This window comes from Ochlerotatus camptorhynchus, unplaced genomic scaffold (assembly GCF_037179485.1).
Source record: "Ochlerotatus camptorhynchus isolate MF236.1 unplaced genomic scaffold, CSIRO-AGI_Acam_v1.1 ptg000335l, whole genome shotgun sequence".
Lineage (NCBI taxonomy): Eukaryota > Metazoa > Arthropoda > Insecta > Diptera > Culicidae > Ochlerotatus > Ochlerotatus camptorhynchus.
Window position 1 is genome coordinate 1361741 of NW_027040823.1, and position 20238 is coordinate 1381978.

General features: G+C 38.1%; 1 protein-coding gene across 3 annotated transcripts in view; it reads right to left on the reverse strand.

Annotated features, from left to right (window-relative positions):
* RASSF8 (ras association domain-containing protein 8) overlaps positions 1-20238 on the reverse strand; it is a 256970-nt gene that overhangs the window by 147209 nt on the left and 89523 nt on the right. The gene's annotated exons all lie outside the window — the stretch shown is intronic.

The following is a 20238-nucleotide window of genomic DNA, read 5'->3' on the forward strand; positions in this document are numbered from 1 at the left end:
CATAATTCATAAGACCGGGATGGATAGCTCCGCATTCGAAGGCTGCTGTGTGTGGACGGATGAGAGGATTAATTAGAGCCCTGTGCAATAATGTTGAGCACCATTTTATCCCCCTTTCCTCGTTCATGGAGTAGGAACCTATGTTTGTAGGATCAATCCAGCTTGGACAAGTGGGATCCATGTGAAGGATATCAAAAATGAGCTTGGCCTCCGAACGTACCGACATATAATAATCCACTTGAATGGGTGAACAACCAGCAATTTCGGATTACGGTTTTGAGCCCGGTTCTCTAAATGAAAGGGGGATTATAGAAACGAGTGTAATATGACGATAGCAGGATACAATGGTGAATTTCATTTAGAGTGGTAAATTGGATTCTGTAATAGGGTTTATAGAACAGAAGAGCTCACACGTGTTGGCTGTGTATGGTTTTATAGTTGAAACATTTACATTCAAAGGCTAATTAAGATCATCAGAAAAGAGGCTCTGGACCAGTGAGCGTATGTAAATTTACTAAGTGAACTAGAAGATTGGGTCTGCGCTAAGGTATTTTTTCAGAATCTAAGAATTATTTACATGCTTAGTCATTGGTCCAGGATTTTTGAAAATCAATTATATGAATCTTGCAAATAATTTCTGATTATTCTGATTTGATATGAAAATATTCGATGAACGGAAGGTCTTCCGATTCGATTCCGAACACCACACTGAAAAAAGTGTCCACTTAGTTACTATTAGGAACGCACATAAAATTTTTCCAAAAACAAAATAATGAGCTATTTTCAAAAATCTGAATAGGACATTTTGATATACAGGGGATAGAAAAAATGGTCGGGACATCAATTACATCAGAGACGTTCTCATTTAACCGAAGTTACCATAAATTAAAATTTACGTGTATTCAATTTCAACTGCTTATACTTCAACCATCTACTTAGAGAACGCAAATCTTCATTCAAGTGAAAAACGGCATCATCAAAATCCTTAGCTGCAATGAATAACACAGTATCATCTGCAAAAAGATTAATGTCGCAAAATCGTAAAGCACGTCGCAAGTCATTATAATACATTATACATAACAGGGGTCCTAATACACTTCCCTGGGAAACTCCAAGGTTATTCCCCACGGGACTGGAAACAGAATCATTAAAAACAGTCCGTTGAGTTCTCTCAGACAAATAACTTTCAAACCATTTATATGCAGTACTCGTAATTCCAAAGCGCTTGATTGATCTTAGCAATAAGGGCCTAGAAATTGTTTCAAAGCGCGTTTTAGATCCAAAAACAGCAACAATCGTATCTTTACACTCCAAGTTATTTTTCCTCTTCGCTAATACCCAATTCAACGCGATTTCACAAGAATGACCTTCCCGATTGTTCTGGTATCAACAAACTATTAATATTTAAATACTCCTTGCTACAGCTGGCCTTTAACAACAATTTCTAAAATTTTCTCTAATGTATACAACATGTTGATGGGACGAAACTCTTCGGCTTTAATCGTTCCAGCAACTTTTTGAACAGGGAACACTAAGGATTCCTTCCAAATTTGTGGCACAAGTCCAGTTTGAAATGATTCATTAACATTATCTACTCCAGCCGATTTTCCTAATGAAAAGCAAACAACTCCAAGTTCATCTGATGTAATTGGGTGAAAACCTTCAAAACTACAACCATTATTAACTGGTTGTTTTATTTCGTCAGGTTCATCGACCAATTCAATGGATTGATTAATAATGAAAAATGCCTACAAAATAATAATTAAACTTAGATGCAATTACTTGTTCTGACTGTTCTAATGTGCCATTAAAGGATATGGACTGCGGTTTACAATTACTAGATTTTAATAAAGATTTCAAAATTTTCCATAACTTTTTGTTGTTGTTTTGATGCTGATCAATCTTCCTTTGAATGTATTCACAACGAGTTTTCTTTATCGAGCGATTGTGTACCTACTCCAATGATAGTCATTATTTGATCTACAAAACTGTTTGTACTATTTGTCCCTTTTCCGTTTAAGACGTAAAAGATCCATATAGTACCAGCTGTTCGAGTTTTTCTAAGAAACAAACTTTTGCTCAACTAGTTGCTTAGTACACGTTTTCAAAGCGTTATTAAGAACAGCAGTAGAGTCATCTAAGTTACCGGCCCCGAATGGAAAATCCACGCTCCTCTCAACAAGATTCGAAACTGCTTGCTTCGAATATTTCCTCCAGCACTTCAATTTTACAATTTTACAATAGTATCGGAAAATATCCAAACAGATTCAAAGTGGATCATGCATGATCTATTTTCGAGTATGCAATCCATATTTTCAAGGTTCTTCAAATCGTCCTGGAGTTCAGATAATTTGATCTACTATATCAACCGAGATTGGGACAATGTCTTTAGTATCAAAATATTTCCAGCTAGATTCATAGTGTCTATATAGATAATGTTTAATTATTTCCACGTATACCAGATGATCTAGGTTCTCCAAATCGTCCTGCAGTTCAGATGATTTATTTTACTAGATCAACAAAGACTAGATCTCCAAAATCTCATGGAAGCATGAATTCGTATAAAAACAAAGGGTCTCCTGCAAAAATTTAGCCTAAATGTTGTTTTGGTATGTTGAAAAACAGCATAAATCAATACGCAGTATTAAACACTTTTAAAATCTTCCAGAAGTTGAAGTTCTATATGCATAAAACATTTGGTGAAATACAAAGATGTGTTACCAAAATATTTAAATTCTATTGGAGATATTTTACAGGTTTATACATATCTTGTTAGATTTCTACTTTTGAGGATTTTGAGTCTCCGTTCGAATTATAATTGAAGATTATCAATACGATGATTCAACTTAATGATAGAATGGGTAAACCTTCGGGAAGCCCCATAATATAATTGCCCAAGTAACAATTTTAGTTTTATCATGGTTTTGTAGAGGCCTTATAGGCTTAGAATGGACTTAAAGACCACATTGAAATCGAAAATGTTGCTTGTGTGGTTTAGAATTTTAGGTTTTCCAAAATTCCTGGAGTTCAGATCATTATTATTATTTTTTTAATTTATTTATTATATTATTATATATTATACTATATATTATAGTAACTTTAACACTCATGGATCATTCGTGACTTATACCGGTTAGATTTAGGTTCATGATAATGATGATTACCCCTAGGCTTGAGCTGGATGATTTATCTCTAAGATAATCAAGTACATTAGTACTTCAAGTACAGATCTTTATATTTTACAGGCTTACTCAAGGTATTCTACGATATCCTGACTAATCTTGTGTACCTGATTAGCACAAAGTGCAGAAATTATTTTTAATTTATCTCTGGACCAATCATTTCATGAGTTTAAAATTTCGTTGATTGTGTCCGGTGTCGAACTTTCCCATGCCAAGCATGATCGGGTATGCAAGGAGTTTGAGATCAGACATTTTTTTAATTGGCATGAATTTGCTTCTCTATCTTCAAGTAGCTTCGTGACAAGATATGTCTCGGTTAGGCTCTATATTAACACTACTTTACTCGGAGAACTGTAGCAAAATAATTAAAAAAATGTTCATCCAATGACAACCGAAAGAAGAAAAAAATACCCTGTAAGCTATCTTGGTAGCTCCACATGCTCCAACAAATAAAAGAAAATAATAGATTTGTTTTGTAATTTTGAGGATTTTTGATACTTTACCACAGTGAAAGCATAATATGAAAATTGTAAACAGAAGTGTAACAAATGAATATAATTATGCATATTAAAAATGCAAGTTTTATAAGGGTTAAAATGATTCTTGAAGACCAAATTATGGCCTACAAGACTATGATAAAACCAAAATTGTTACTTAGGATGAGTATACATTAGCTTTCCCGGTGCGATTTGGGTTTTCCCGCATTTTCCCGGTTTTTTCCCGGATTTCCCGGTTGGATGGACACCCTGTCCATCTCTCACATTGGACAGACCTCAGGGAATTTCCGTGCAAATCCAGTGTGACTTATGGAATTGAGATCATTTCTCGATTATTTGCAGGATGTTTGGTTTGAACCGGTAGAAATTGAGAGCCAAATGAACAACAAAATTGATGACAGCGAAATAGTCCGGAACGGAAAGGTTACAATGAATTCCACAATTTTTGTGACAGCACATCAGTCCCTTCGCGATTTAATGTTTCCGCGATTTTCGCGACTGAAAGTTCAAATCCGCGAAAATCACGAAATCCGCGAAATTCGCGAAATCCGCGCCTGTTATAACAGCCCTGCATTTGTGATTTCATTCTAATTCCACAATTTGGTGTAAATTAATCCATTTCTGATAAAAAGTGTTACTACTAGGCGATCGTTGCTTGCTAGTTTGAGAATTCACACAAGCACAACATCAGTAGCTCTTATTATGAGAAAAACTTAAATGCATACATTCGTGACGGTCTTCGGCAACAATGTCGTATGACAGAGCCTGTCATTTGACATTTTAGTGTGGTACTGTAATTTGATAACTTGTTTTTGCAAGCGTCGGAAGCAAACGCAGTCGATTATCACAGAAAATATGTCGACTGTTCACAGGACTTCACTGAAATATTCGATTGGCTGGAGATCTTTTGAATACTTCCTAATCGATCTGCTATCTTGAGAGAGTCAATTGAATGTTTCACCAGTTTAAGATCTTCAGATTTCCTGATTTGAATTTTTTGAACAGTTGAATATCTTATGAATAATAATTGATCAACCTGAAGTCTTGAAAAATATCCAATGGTCTTTAAATCTCCGACCACCTGTATATCCTTTAAATACTCTCTAATCAATCTTCCGCCTGGGAAGGATGTCTAATAGACGTCCTTTGAATTTTTGGACACTTGCAGATCTTCAGGACATTACTCGATTTAGTTGGAAAATCTTGAATAATATCCAGAGATATCATCGCACATCCGTGAATATCAGTTATACGAAGATTCCTGTGCTATTTTTTTACGGACATCCCGGGATGGAAGCTCTAGTTAGTAGCCTATCAATGAAGACTATTAATCCGTAAAACCCCGGGACAAAGTTTTTATTTTCAAAAGTTTGTATCTCAGATTAAATTGTTTTTTGTTTTATTTGGCATCGGAAGATTAAATTGATTTTTGTTTTACATCATTCCGGTGACGGTTTTTTAGGATTCTTGACCCCCCCCCATTCTCAATTTTTTTAAATTTGTATGGTCCGTGAATAATTGTCAATCCCCCCACCCTAAACTGTCTACATAGTTTATGAACAGCCCCTTATCATTGCGAGAACATTTTATTTGTTTTTCGTGGAACTCTCAGAAATGATAGACAATAATTGGACCTCATGCCTACCACGAAATTGGTTCCGAATATTCCGGATTATTCCATATGGTCAAATTTATTATCTCTCAAAACCATATCATGCGAAATATCAAATCACATCTACTCGATGAAATATGACCAATGGCACTCAAAATGATAACCATAGAACCAGGCTTCCAGTGCGCGCGCTACCGTATGCGAGACGCAATACGAATAGTCTCATAGTCATAGCAGTCTCATGCGCAAGAGATTTGTAGCACTCTGTTTCTCTCTCTTCAGTTTTGTCGCATCTCACATTCTCATAATGTCAGTGTGTCGCACTGTTTTGTAAGCACAGCACATTTCCGGATGTATGCGTTTCATGAGAACGAGTATCATGCGACGTCGCGTGAGCCGAAGCTCATGCGCTTTTCGCAATGCGACGTCGCTAAGCGACGTTTCAATGCGACATCGAAATAACAAACTCAACTGGAAGACCAACTCGTGTTCTTGGTGTGGGAAAAGTGTTGTTTTGTTTTGAAAACGATGGAAAGCGACCTAGCTACTACACTCTTATCGAACATGGAGAAGAGGTGTCGGATGGTTATGATCAACAAAGTTTTCCTAGCGACAATTTTCGTTGATTAAAGGATTAACTTGAAAAATAGCCCATTCATAACGAACGAAGGAAGAGATTTGGCTTTGGTAAGCGAAATGTACAATCAAGTTGTGGTTTATTTGCTCGTTAATACATATGCTTTTTTAATTTCACCGAGGGTCCACGGTACTAACACTAGGACTATTTAGAAATCTGTCGTCGCAAATTGATTGTTTCAATTATGAACTATCCTGTGAGCACTAACACATCTGAAGAATTCAGTTGCTGCCGTAGTAAGTTTGTTGATTGACAGGTATTCAATACAATTCCTAAAGCAAGAAGCTTAGCAACAATCCGTAATACAGATATGACACAACTTTTTCCTAAATCTATTACATTAACAATCCAGCATTTCGTACCTACGTACACTGAGGTGCTAAGTTGATCGGACAAAGGTCGTTTTCATACAAACTAGCCAAGTTTAACATGTTGTAAACAAGGTTGCAAAGACTCATTTCAGCTAAAACAATGTTTTTCTAAATTATGAAATAATTAGATGCCATGATCAAATTTTGAATTGGTAGGATACAAGAAGAGGTTGCAAAGAATGTGTTTGACATATTAAACCTGTTTATTTCACTTCATGAGAGTCACAGTCAGCGATTTTTCACAAACTCACTCACTCACTCACTCACTCAGCGATCAGCAAATCGCTGATTGTGACTCATAGAAAGCAAAATTTACAGGTTTTATGTTTCCAACGCATACTTTGTAACCTCTTCTTGTAAGTTACAAGTAAAACATGCCATCATACCATCTTTTGGTTTTATTATTCCGAAAAACATTATTTTAGCTGAAATGAGTCTTTGCAACCTTGGTTGTAAATGTGTTCTGTTATGATCAATTGAGCTGAAATTTTGACGCAAAACTACAAATATTTTGAGCTTCACGTGAAAGAAATACCAAATTTTTCGAAGCACCTGCTGGAAGGTGACAATAAAATTAAATTTTGTGCATAGCTGATCGGACAAAGGTCAATGGAAAAGCAAGTTTTGAGTCAAAATTTCAACTCAATTGATCATAACAGAACAAATTTACAACATGTTAAACTTGGTTAATTTTTAAGTGTAGACTTGTGTGTATGTAATAAGAAGTCACCACCAACGTTTTTGCAGCAAAGTACACTTCTGCGTTGAAAATAATCCCTTAAAATAGTGTTCACTCAAGCAAGACAAAATACAAATACTAATCTTCAGAGTTCTATCATTACTAGCGTGTTGATATGATCGGTCAAGTCAGACCGAATTGTGATTTTTTTTTTGATTTCGAGAAAAACGAATTTAAAGTTGGCTGTTCAATATTGTGTCTTATGTAATGGGACAAATCATTTGACCGTTTTCTCTTGCTACTCTAATTTTTCAAATCTGGCTGAAAAAGTGAAATATAGCTGAGGGAATTCTTGATCTTATGATATCATTAACTCATTTTTTGTTTTTATTTTGCTACTTAGTCGCTTCTGACTTAACGCCGCCTATATGATCTTGTTTAGTAAAATGTAGTGCTATTTTACATTCAAAATCGTCCACTTATATTTTTACTGGTCTGAGTAAAAGTATTCTGAGGGATTCTGAGTCTAATTGGTGCAAATGCGCAATAACTTGTTTATTTTTCCACCAAATGGGCTGAAAGCTTCAGAGGCTTCCAAAAAATGTATTTTAGAAGATTTCCGCATAAGGACTTGTTGAAGGATTCCGGTATTATTTGGGGTGCTAACATGCTAACGGTATCCCAACCAGGGATGGGAAATCATTTTCATTCATTTCGTGCATTCATTTACATTCATTTGCCTCTAACTTTTTTCATAAACAGAATTCCGTAAAATAATGTTTGAAACTTTTGAAGGTTTTGATATAAGCTACAATCTTTTGCAAATTACTCAAATCGGTATCTCTTACACAGTTCGAAAAAGTAGTGTAAATTTCTGTCACTATGATGCACATAAATGGAGCGTCACATATCATACAAATTCACATTACAGATCGTGTAAATGAGTATTTGTCATTGTATGAGTCATTTAATAAAATATTCTAAATATTGCATACAACCATCCATCTTTGTAAACAATATTTCTTGCAAGTTGCTAGTTTACGTGAAAAGGAGTTTTACATGCTTTAATTTTAGCATGCATGGATATTTACATCACCATTAAAATTCATAATTTTTTGGTGTGTATGCATGATGAATCAGAGCGATAAGAACCCACCATTGTTTTTCAGTGAATGTAAATTGCATTTACTGAAAAACAATAACATGTTCTGCCAGCTCTAGTTCGTCATGCATAAGAGATTCGGATTTTAATTATTTTATTGTAGTTGTAGTTAATATCAAAAGCTACAAAAGCTTCATACATCATTTTACGGTATTCTGCTGATGGAAAAAGTTACAGACAAATGAATGTAAATGAATGCACGAAATGAATGTAAATGATTTTCCATCCCTGATCCAGACTACCGTAAGGTTGCCATCCACCGCTCACGTAGTCTTCTTTTACCTTCTTTTAGCATCCTTTCGACAAGCAATTGCGTCTTCCTAGGATCATGAGTGGTGATATTACGGTGATTCCAGTATAACTCTGGAGCCATGTGTTGAGTCTGCATGAATCTATACTAGAAGATATTTCTGGAACCATTTAAAAACTTCACCCCATTTTTTTTTTTTTCCTTTATTTACAAGGCTTTCAGCCATTGGCTGGTTCGCCTATTCACCCCATTTGAAAAAGGCACATATGATGGGACCGCGAGAGTCAAGGCATGCGAAACAGCGCACGGCGATGGCGCCCTGAGAGAGCGCATAGAGATGTTGCAATGAAACAGTCGCATGTGATTGAATACATGCGTCGCATTGAAAGAGCAATGCGATGAGACAAAAAAAATTGAAACGCTTGAATTTGTTGAGAGCGTGTATCTTGTCGCGCGCATCGTTCTGGTCTCTCTTTTGTACAATTAATGTAGCACACCATGGATTTGAGAGTCATGCGACGTTCTGTCTCACAGCTCGCTGTCGCATTTGTGTACGCGTGAGATTTCCGGAAGCCTGCATAGAACCATATGGCGGCTTAAGAACCGGTTCCGGATATTCCGGATTATGGTTCCATATGGTCAAATTCATTATCTCTGATAACGATATCAAGCGACATATTAAGTCACCGTAGAACCAGTTCCGGATATTCCGGATCATGGTTCCACATGGTAAAATTTGATATCGCACACAACCATATCAAGCGACATATCAAATCGGATCTGCTCAACGAAATATGATCAATGGCACAGAAAACGTTATCCATAAAGCCATAAGGCCTCCGTAGAACTGTTTCCAGATATTCCGGATCATGGTTCAATCCATCTCTCATAGCCACTTTAGAAGCGGCTCTGAATATTCCGGATTGTTGTTCCATATGCTCGAAATGTCATGGTTATGACAAGTGAAATATCAAATCGCATCTTCATGAAATATGACCAATGACACTCAAAACGTTATCCATGGAACCATATGACCATCGTAAAACAAGTAAAAATATTTGTTTTGTTTATGGTGGCAGTGGACATACGAATAGAGCTAATTGATACCTTACAATATTAATAGGGTTAACTACCCCATTTCCGGCCTATTAAGCACAACACGCACTTAGTCTTTCTTAATCTAGCGCAGTTTAGCACCAAACGGAATGTTATTATTACTGATGGCTTCCAAATTTATTTACCTTTCCGTACGTACCGTAAGATTTGATAAAGAGAAACCAATCGTTGAGACATTGTCAAAAGTCTAACACTGCTTCTTGACGCCAAACTCGGCCTACGGATTCTAAACCCGGTCTAACGCATTGAAACGCCAATTAATTCACTTCGGCCTATCGGATGAAGATAAAAATTGATTCGGTCGGAGCGCATCTTTTGTTTTGGGAATTATAAGTGAAAACCTTTATATCACGCGTTCTCATTGACTTCGTTCGGTAGCTTATTAACTAAAGTATCGTACCAAAAGCATAATTGACTTGTTAACTCTAAAATCATGGATTTATTTGAAGTTTTCCTCTCGATAGGCCCAAAATGGGCGATTAGGCCGAAGTAGTTCTCTACCCTATGTCGCTTGATACGGTTATTAGGCATATCAAATATGAGCATAATCCGGAATATCCAGAACCAGTTCTCCGGTGGCCAAGTGGCTCTATGATTGTTGTTTTGAGTGCCATTGGTCATATTTCGTTAAGTAGATGTGATTTGATAGGTCACTTGATATGGTTATGAGAGATATCAAATTTGACCATATGGAACCATAATCCGGAATAATCGGAACCGATTCCATGGTAGCCGTGTGGTCTTATGATTGTTCTCTATCATTTCCGGAAGTTCCACGAAAAAAACAACATGTTCTCGCAATGGTAAGTAAGATATATGTAAAATAAGGATTGAAAAAACTACAAGGGACAGCCCTATGGGGTTGTACGCAATGGTGACGTAGGACTACGTGGTCTTATATAATAAATCTTATTTGTTAACTGCAGCAGGAGCTTGTGTTTTGTGTAGGAATAGGATTTTGAGCGAGGTTCTCTATGTTTATACTATTTAGTATGACGCGCTTGTCATAGATGGCCCACAGCGACTCACGAAGAGCTACTAATTCCGATCAATAGCGGTGCGCTTCTTCCTCCTTCTATGGATGCTCATGTGGGCTGCAGCTCGCTGCTTGCACTTTGCAGACAGCCGTTCGTTGTGTACTGGAGAACAATGTTCAACGCCACCCGCCGAAAGCACTGCTGCTGCTGATGCCGACGACCAGACGCCACCACACACAGTGATTGAAACTGAATCCGATCAGCGGTTGAGGTCAGCCTTGATAGCTAGCTGCTTGCTTGTGTACTGGAGAACACCACCACTCTCCACGCGGTGATTGAATAAACATCGTTTGGTGAGACCGGATGGAATTCAACTTTGAAATCTGTGTTAGGGAAATCGCTTTTCGCGGGCAATTAGTGATAATTTTAATTATCTTAGCAACAGTTTTGATTCGTGCAATAGTGACATTTCAAAAAATTATTAAGTCTAAAATTAAACAGATGTGTAGAAATATTTCTGATCGATCGGTGATAAAATTATTGAAATTGGTCCAGGGGCATATGATTTATTAACGTTAAAAATCTTTCATAATTTTGTTACATGTTCCATTTTCGGTTTTCACAAAGTGTACCCCCATATAGAAATCACAGACGTAGTACTACGTAAAAACACCCCCGTGCCAACATATTCTTGAATATATAACAAAGAGGGAGGGGCCCGGGAGGAGTACCATCCAGATGTAAGAACCACCCACCGGAATGATGTTAAAAAATCTCATTTTAATCGGCCTTTGCATTTCTGGGATACAAATGTATGAAAATAAAAAGTTTGTCCTGGGCTTTAACGGGTTGATAAAAACTTTGATGAGGGTAATTTTTTGTTATTTTTTTTTTCCGAAAATTTGATTCGGTTTACATTTTTCTTGAAAAAGAATATTTGTTTCCTACTACTTTGTCTCAGAGTTGAAAAATTTCGAATACGCCTATTTAGATTTAGTTTTGCGATATTTGTCTTGAAATGTTCTTTAGTGCAAAAGTGAAATGTAAACTTGTGTTTACATGATACATTTAAAATTAAATAAAAAACTAAAACCAATATCAATCCTCTTAACGGAATCCCTTTATGAAGAGCTTTGAGTGGGTTGGTTTATTTCCTTTAAATTCCGTTATAATTGCTTATCTGTATCTGTCAAATACGCGTATTTCGTCTACTACTTGCAGATTTCATCAGTGCTGTTGAGTACTTGGCACTGATGAAGTCTGCAAGTAGTAGACGAAATACGCGTATTTGACAGATACAGATAAGCAATTATAACGGAATTTAAAGGAAATAAACCAACCCACTCAAAGCTCTTCATAAAACCAAAAGATATCACAGATGAACAGCAATAAGGCCGACCACTTAAAATCTCAATTAATATCACTACAATCAAATAAAGAAGACCTTACTACTATTATTTAAAGTATTTTAATTAAATTATTTAGCCTTCCCTCCAAGCGCCGTCGCCGACGCCTAGAAAACGATACTTCAACCGAGAAGAGAAATCTCTCACATCGAACAGCAAGATTAATTACATCAGCTGAAATGAAACACCGACCGATTGATGTCCGTCATCAAGTCGTGCCATGCACGGCTACAGCGGCACGAGATTGCCCGAATCGAAAAACGGACCTAACTTGGGAACGATTCTCGCTTCATCTCGGACGGTGCTGGTGGGGCCGTAGAAATTATTAATGATACTCATTCGACTTTTTCTCCCCGCGCTTCGTTGGTTCATCGATCTTCGCATCTCGACTCGACTGTGCAGCTCCCAGGTTCGATATCCCATCCGGTGTGTGGCTGGCACTGGCCAAGAGAATCACGGCGGAAAGCCAGAATCTGTACTGGTCAGAACACGAAGGTGAAATTGTGTTCCTAGACGTAATGTACTTTACGGGAGCAACAAGAAGGGGAATGAATCGGATTCCTCTTTCTTCAAGTTCATTTGTAATAATAATTACAGACACAGACACACACACACACACACACCACCCGGAAAGATCGTGTGTAGTGATGGGGTGCAAAACAGGAAATGTTTGATTATTTTCCTACAATTTACACCGTGTTCCGATCAAACACTGCTGGGCCTGTCCATCTTCGTCTGCATCTTTAAATGAAGCGATTTTGTGCTTCTTCAGAGGAACACGGATACCCTGTAATTAACCCATGCCAGTCCGGTAGACTCTGATTGCCATCAAGCACAAAAACTTCAATGAACTTGATTGGGCATCAGATTTTCCTTTTACCGAAGTATAAATCCTGATTGATCGATCCAGATTACGCTCCACCATCCTACGTATGAAACTCCGGCTCGAAGTGGGTTCAGCGCGCGATTATTTACCAAACAAGCAAGCTTTCAGGGTAGCTCGATAAATTGCGCAAAATTGAACATTTTAAAAGAGCGTGTTTTTTTTTCGGACGGAAGACCACATGGAAAAACGATCCACTTCTAAAACAATTATACCCCTCGGGCGAATGTAGAGCCAAGCTGGGAGGAAAGCTCTAAAACCTTCATTCTGATGGCTACGATGGACCAGTTCTATAAGTCAAAATGCGTTGAGTACCGATGAGCCAGCCAGCGCCAGGGATGGATCGCTCCTTGGATCATCATTATATATATTTTTTTTTAATTATTGACAGTTAGTGGCCAATCAAATTTTCTGTTAATTTATCTTAAAATAGCTGGATTATTGCTAGAATTATCCCGATCAAACTTCAAAAATTTCGCACCGTTGAGCCACGCTCCGGAAGTTCACTGAAGATTCATGCCGGTCCAAACATTTTGAAGTTTCAATTTAAATTCAATTGAATTCAACGTTAGCTTTCTACATTAAAAGGTAATCAACGATGCTTCAAAGAGTGATCCATCCCTGGAGCGCCATCAGCGCCTATGGCTTTGATGATGGAAAGGGCTATTGACCGTGAAACAAATCCGAAAAAGTTTCACCGGTTACATCGACTGCCATCCTATAGGACTAACAATCTACACATCTATAGGTAGCTTCGTGGAGAGAACTTTTCGGATGTTGTAGGTGTTTCAACCACGCTCGGCGGGGAGAGACTGCCCTGCGTTGTTGCATTAGAACGAATGAACGGAGGAGTTTTTCGTGGACGGTTTGTTTTATCGATGGAAGCGGTATTTGCTCTCGGACGATAAAATTTGAGCTTCCAATTTGTCTCGTTGGACTTTGCGCGGTAATGAGATCGTGGCATGTTCTTTTCGTGGAAAATTTCGCGTTTGATGTTGGACGGTGGAGAGGCAATATTTATTTCCAAAATGCTAGATAAATATACGTTGATAACGAACGGTGACTATGAAAGCTGCTTCACAACGATTAAATATTGAACGCTAAAGCTTGCTCCAATTAGGCTGTGAACCAATTGCCGAGATACATTTAAATTTTTCCTGGAATATCTGTGATAGGATTTGAATCAGGAATTTTCTACATAATTATGGGCCACTTTCATTTGATTAAAACGCAGAACTGACAGACGCATAATAGTGACTAGCTGGCCCATAATACTGGGTTGACTGTAGGTTCTTATGACATTTATCTCTACCTTTCGTTTGGCATTTTTTTTTGATTTATTGGACGTATTGCACATATACTAGAGATGGTCTAGTATAATAGAGGAGCGGACTTAAAACAAACTGTGTTGGCAACCTATGTCTAAATGATTTCTAGCAACACTGCAATCAACAAGATAGGAGCTGCTCGATTGGCTCTGGCTTAGAAAGTTCGTTTGGCTCAAAACCAGCCAGTCCGACCTCTCTTATACTAGACCCTCTCTAATACATACCTTTTTGTAATTGATCGTTGCATAAGAAGCACTCGTGAGTAATACAATCTAGCAGTAAAGCAAGCAGTGAACATTTTAATCAAATTTTATATTCGGGTATCATAGATGAAAATCAGGGTAAGCGTCATGAGATGTTAGCCTCCCACCCGAGTTCAGATTGACGGTAACGAAATCGAGGTGGTCGATGAGTTCGTGGCTCACTGGTGACCGCCGAAAATGATACCAGCAGAGAAATTAAAAGACGCATTATGGAAGGGAATCGTGTCTACTTTGGAATCCGGAAGACGCTCCGGTCGAATTCGCCGCCGCACGAAGTTGACTGTCTACAAGACGCTGATTAGACCGGTGGTCTTCTACGGCTACGAGACCTACACTATGCTCGTGGAAGACCAACTGCCCTTGGTGTTTTCGAACGGAAGGTGTTGCGTACAATCTACGGTGGAGTGCAGATGGATAACGAAACGTGGAGGAGGCGAATGAACCACAAATTGCACCAGCTGCTGTGAGAACCATCCATCGTCCACATTGCAAAAATTGGGCGACTACGGTGGGCTGGGCACGTCGTAAGAATTCCGCACGACGACCCAGTGAAAATTGTTCTAGAAAGTGACCCAACAGGAACTAGAAGAAGAGGCGCGCAGCGGGCAAGGTAGATCGACCAAGTAGAATGCGACCTGCGGACCCTTCGCAGACTACGAGGCTGGCGAAGTGTGGCCATGGATCGAGTAGAGTGGAAACGAATTCTTCGGACAGCAGAGAACAACAAGGCCTTAGCCTGATTGGTAAGGTAAGGTAAGTCGTGAGAAGTCCATGATCCATAGATTATCGAAAAACCATTGACATGCATTGCTCAGACGGTTGGAAGTATGTACTTTGTGAAGCTAGTCTCCACTGATGAAAAGACTCAGTATCAGAGATTGAGATTCTCACTCACAGGGCTGGTAGTGCTGATGCGATATAATAGTAGTGACTTTAGTGACTAAAATTACGAAAATAGTGACCAAATAGTGAGTTATAAATAATAAATATGGTAACTCAGAAATTCAAATACGGTTTGATATTGAATTAAATTCCATTTTTTGACAGGGAACCTAAAATTACATTTCATAAATTTCTCTATTTATATTGGTTTGAAAACTTTTCATTTGATTACATTTGACATGATGACCAGAAAATATCAATTTTTAAAATTTTCGGGGTTTTGTAAATTTTACTGGTTGTGCGACATAAATTTAAAATAATCTATAAACCAATGAAGCCACTAAGTTGCTGCAGTATTTTTCGTAGATTTTGAATGTTTCTGCGTTCTAGATCTTAAAAATTTCTATGTATTTAGGTAAGTTAACCTTGATTATTCGCCAGAAATTGATCGCAATGTTTTCAAGAACTTTTTTAGAATCATTAATTTACTTGAAGTCTCCTTAGAATTTCCATGCAATTAACCTCAGAAATGGCTTAAATTTCTGTTCTGAATGATGTTGGACCCTGAATTCGTATTCTCTTTAGAGCTTCCATGGTATTTCTTCAGAATTCTGAACGAAAAATCCATCTCAGAATACCCTTGAAATTTCATTCGAATTCTTTAGGATTCTCTTGGAATCAGCCTCAGAAATCGCCCCAGAATTCCTTAACTATTCGCTGAGTTTGGAGACTTTTGGGGTTCACGGGATTTGATTAAATAATTTATCAGAACTTATTTTAAAAACTTATTACAATTTGGACCAAGAATCATCCAATCGCCATAGAATTCTTTTCAGAACTCTCGTTACAATGCACCTGGAGCTCGTATCTCAATTATCTTGGAATTCTTCCAAAAATTGTTTTGGAGCTGAGTTTTGCGTTTTTAATCATGTAATATCAAAAGTGAAGCTCGTATGTGTCAGTCTTAAGGCCGATTTTTTCACCTCCACGTAAGCCTTAAAACAGTTTCAAGATTTAGGCGGAGGTGAACAAATCGACCCACAGAGCACCTTTCGTAGTGTGTAGTTTGGCATTCTTCTCTGAAATATCTTGGTATCATACGTAGAATTCCTTTGATATTCACTTCAAATTTCCTTTGGAATTTTCATTGATATTTCTAGATAATTCATTAAAGATTTCTGAAAATCTAGCATAGACCAATGTACTTGAAATGTTTCCAATGTGCAGAATTTATTTTTGATTTAAGATGGTGTTTTAAAATTCCTTGAATTTGTCCGGTTATAATTGCTTATTTTTTGAAAGATATGCATATTTCGTCATAACTACTGTAGACTTCCTAAGTGCAAAGTACTCAATTTAAACATTTTGATGATATTTTTCACACCCTAAGTGACTTAAGTGACTTTTTGGTGTAAAAAGTGACTTTTTAGTGACTGACTTAAAAATAGTGACCTAGTCACTAAAAAGTGACCTGCTACCAGCCCTGCACTCAGTTGCGAGATAAACATTCCCTCACTCAAGGTACTTTTCGATGAGTTGTGAACCGTTTACATTTTCATCTCACCTTTTTCACCGATAAGTAATTATCCTCTCTCATGGATCCGAAGGTCTGGGCATCAGCAGGGTAGTCGTTTATGAGTGTGAATGCACAGTGAAGAAATTTAATGCTGCAAAAATTACACTGTTGAATGGATGAGATAACCATTCTCTGAAAGTTTCAGCTCATTTGGTTGTAAAGGCTGACTAAAAGTAAATTGGTACGCACAAAAAGACCTGTAATTAGTGATTCAATAAGTTTAAAAAGTCCATTAATGGTTGCTTTACAGTACTTTTATTAAAACTTCAAAGTTATAGCATTAGATGATCAAATTTCTTCACTTCGAACGAAATCTCGAACCTTCCTCTTGATGGAGCCCATCAGCGCCCGCACAGTGGAAACGGACATGGAACATGTAAAACTTTTGACCGGGAAGCTGCTTAAAATCGAGTTTGACGTATGTTTTGTCATCGATCAAAGTGCAGCCCTTGTGTTTCGTCAAAACACGGTCGTACAAGAGCCTTGCACGCTTTTTGGTCACGGAATTCTGCTTCATGTGCCGGTTCGGATGTTTACTGGCTTATACGACTTGTATCCTTCCCTGGCAAGGATGTTCCGCACCGTTTGAAAGTTGACGTTGTACCTTCTGGCCACATCTCGAATCGATAGACCGGGTTGGCTTTAACGCACCTCAACACCTTGCTGCGCAGCTGACGATCCCTGGTTCAAGTTTTTTCGTAAGTCCGCTGATTCCTTTCCAGACTCAGGGTTTCCTTGAAGGTTTTGAGCACTCGACAAACTGTTGTTTTTGGTATCTTCAGCACTTTAGCCAGCTTGGAACCGGACCACTCTGGATTTTTCAGGTGTTTGTGCACAATATTTTTTCTTCTAACGAGTCCCATTTGACGTTATTTCTGAACTCGATCGACTACTTTGATCAAATTTGCACCAGTTGTTCTCTATAGAAGTGTTTGTTTACTTTCAAAGCTTTTCTATTCGCTTTTAGTCAGCCCAAGGGGCAATCAACTTTGCACACTGTGCCGAAATATAGCAGGACACACTGTTCGGCACATTAAGTAGGACTAGGAAAAGTAGGACTCACACAATATAATATAAAACGGTATCACTGTTGAGTGCTGACGTTTTACCAATCGTTGTTAAGGGTTACTCAAATTGTGAGAGAGTGTCATACATAAAACTGGTGATACGAGGATTCAATCATGAATTTAAAAATGACAAACGGGTACCCACCGGGTGTTGAAGATCGTTTGAAAAATTCGAATAATGAATGTCTTCAAAGCTAGCAAAACTTAGTCCGTCTCTTCCGAATCACAGCAAAAATCCCAGCGGATCGTGATTTCATCTAGAACAGCTTCTATTCGGGCCTCATTTCAGTCGAGTTCATCTATACCATGGTCGATCCAGAACGTGTTGTCGATACGGAAGTCAAGACGGCTGAAGCGGGTTACCTCTAGAGACGATTCCTTTTCGATTGAGGATGGAATCATTATGGAAAATCCCCGACGGTTGCCTTTGATGATAAATTCGGAAGGCCACACCAACAATTTCATCAATATCAAGCTATTCGTACGAAAGGAAGAGTACCATACATCCTGCGAAGATCGGATTTAATTTTGAAACGATGAGCATAGCTTGATGAATACTCACATTCAGTATTAGAAAAGTTCACCAAATCTCACAAGGGTTTTTGATCTAATTTCCGTCCTACTAAGCACAACCCGCGCTTTAGGATTCGAGTTTCGAAACCCGTCGGATACGGTTCTGTTTTAAGTTTGCTCTCTGTTTTGTGCGTGCGTTCGCTTTGATTGTTTTCGGTTTCATTTGGCTGATAAGCGCTGGCACTCTGCCTCCCCGACGGTTATGCGTGTGTGATTGTGGTGGATTTCTCGCTTTCTGGGAAGTTTTAGAATCGAGAAGGAAACGTGATTCATCGTGTTTGCAAGAATCAGAAGAGATATCGCTATCTGCATACTTGTTTTATTTCCTTCGCGTGTGCTCCCGGACCAGAAATGTGTGGCATAGTGAAGCGATCGATGCCTGCGTCGGAGGTGTTGGGTTTTCTAATCGTTCTATGATGGTGTTGGTGATCAGATGTACTCCAAACACTGAAAGGTCTGCGCATTCTGCTGTGAATCCTGCGGTTTGCTTCCAATACAGTAGCGCAGGCGAAAGAGTGATGAGTGGTCTCAATGCTTCGGTGTGAAAAGAAAACGGTTGCTGGAGAGTATTGGCAAGGATAATGCATGAAACAACTTCGAAAACATGGAAAGACAGGCTTATAGCAGATAATTTTGATGAGATCTTTCTTTTTGTATTAATTTAAGTTTGCTTACATTTTCACATAACCTTTATTTTATATTACCGAATAGAGATTCCTAAATATATTCCATTTCCTACTAACCCTGCACCTTCTTAAGTAGATGTTGGACTAATTTTCCTTCCTATCCCTTGCGATTGTAAGGATTTGGCCAGGTGTATAATGCGATGTTTGATTTGTAGATTTTAATGCGTGGGAAAAACCACTAGTCCCAAGTGTTTTTTCACGGCAACACACGATATTTTCTACAAAATGTATTGGTTGACCATTATATAGCCCCCACGATTTGTGCAATCGCTTATGCTATGCTATGCTACTAAGCACAACCCGCGCTTTACCTCCTTTTTTAACGGGTTTCAAAAAATGGTTGAATTTCTCTCAAAGATAAATTTTAAATTTATTCACCTTTCCATACGTACTGTTGAATTTGATAAAGAGTCACAAATTGTTGATATATTGTTTAAAATCTAATACTGTTTCTTGATTCTAAATTCGTTCTACGAGTTTGAATTCCGTCCTATCGCATTGAAACGCCATTAGATTTTCTTCGTCCTACGGATAAACGTAGAAAAAGGGGATTCACTAGGAGCGCTTCTTTTGTTCCGAGAACAATGAGCGTACATATTCATACAATGCGCTCTAACAGGATTTATGTTGTAGCTAATGAACTAACGCATCGGAATAAACCTATTATTGATTTGTGCATGGTGAAATCATTGATAATGATCTTTTCTAATCGATAGAACGGAAATGGGCGATTACGACGAAGTAGTGCTCTACCCTATGAATCGCGTTTTTTTTCTTGATGAACTCTGTGGAATATCGTGCATTTTTCCAACACTTTGGAGACTTTATTTCAGAATACACTTATAATATTTGAACTTAACATTTTATACTGTCGTGAGTATCCCATCTCGAAGCGTTCAACGAATGATCAGAGCCAAGGATCTTCTGCGAGAGTTGAGGTATATTAACAATTATGTTATACAGAATGATCAATAAAGAAGAAATCAAGCTTTTCACAGGGGGAGGCCAGATTTGAACCACGAATCGCCCACGTTTGTCATCTGTGTGGAGCTGAGTGGATTGGGTGGAAACTTCTCGAGTTCTGTACAGAC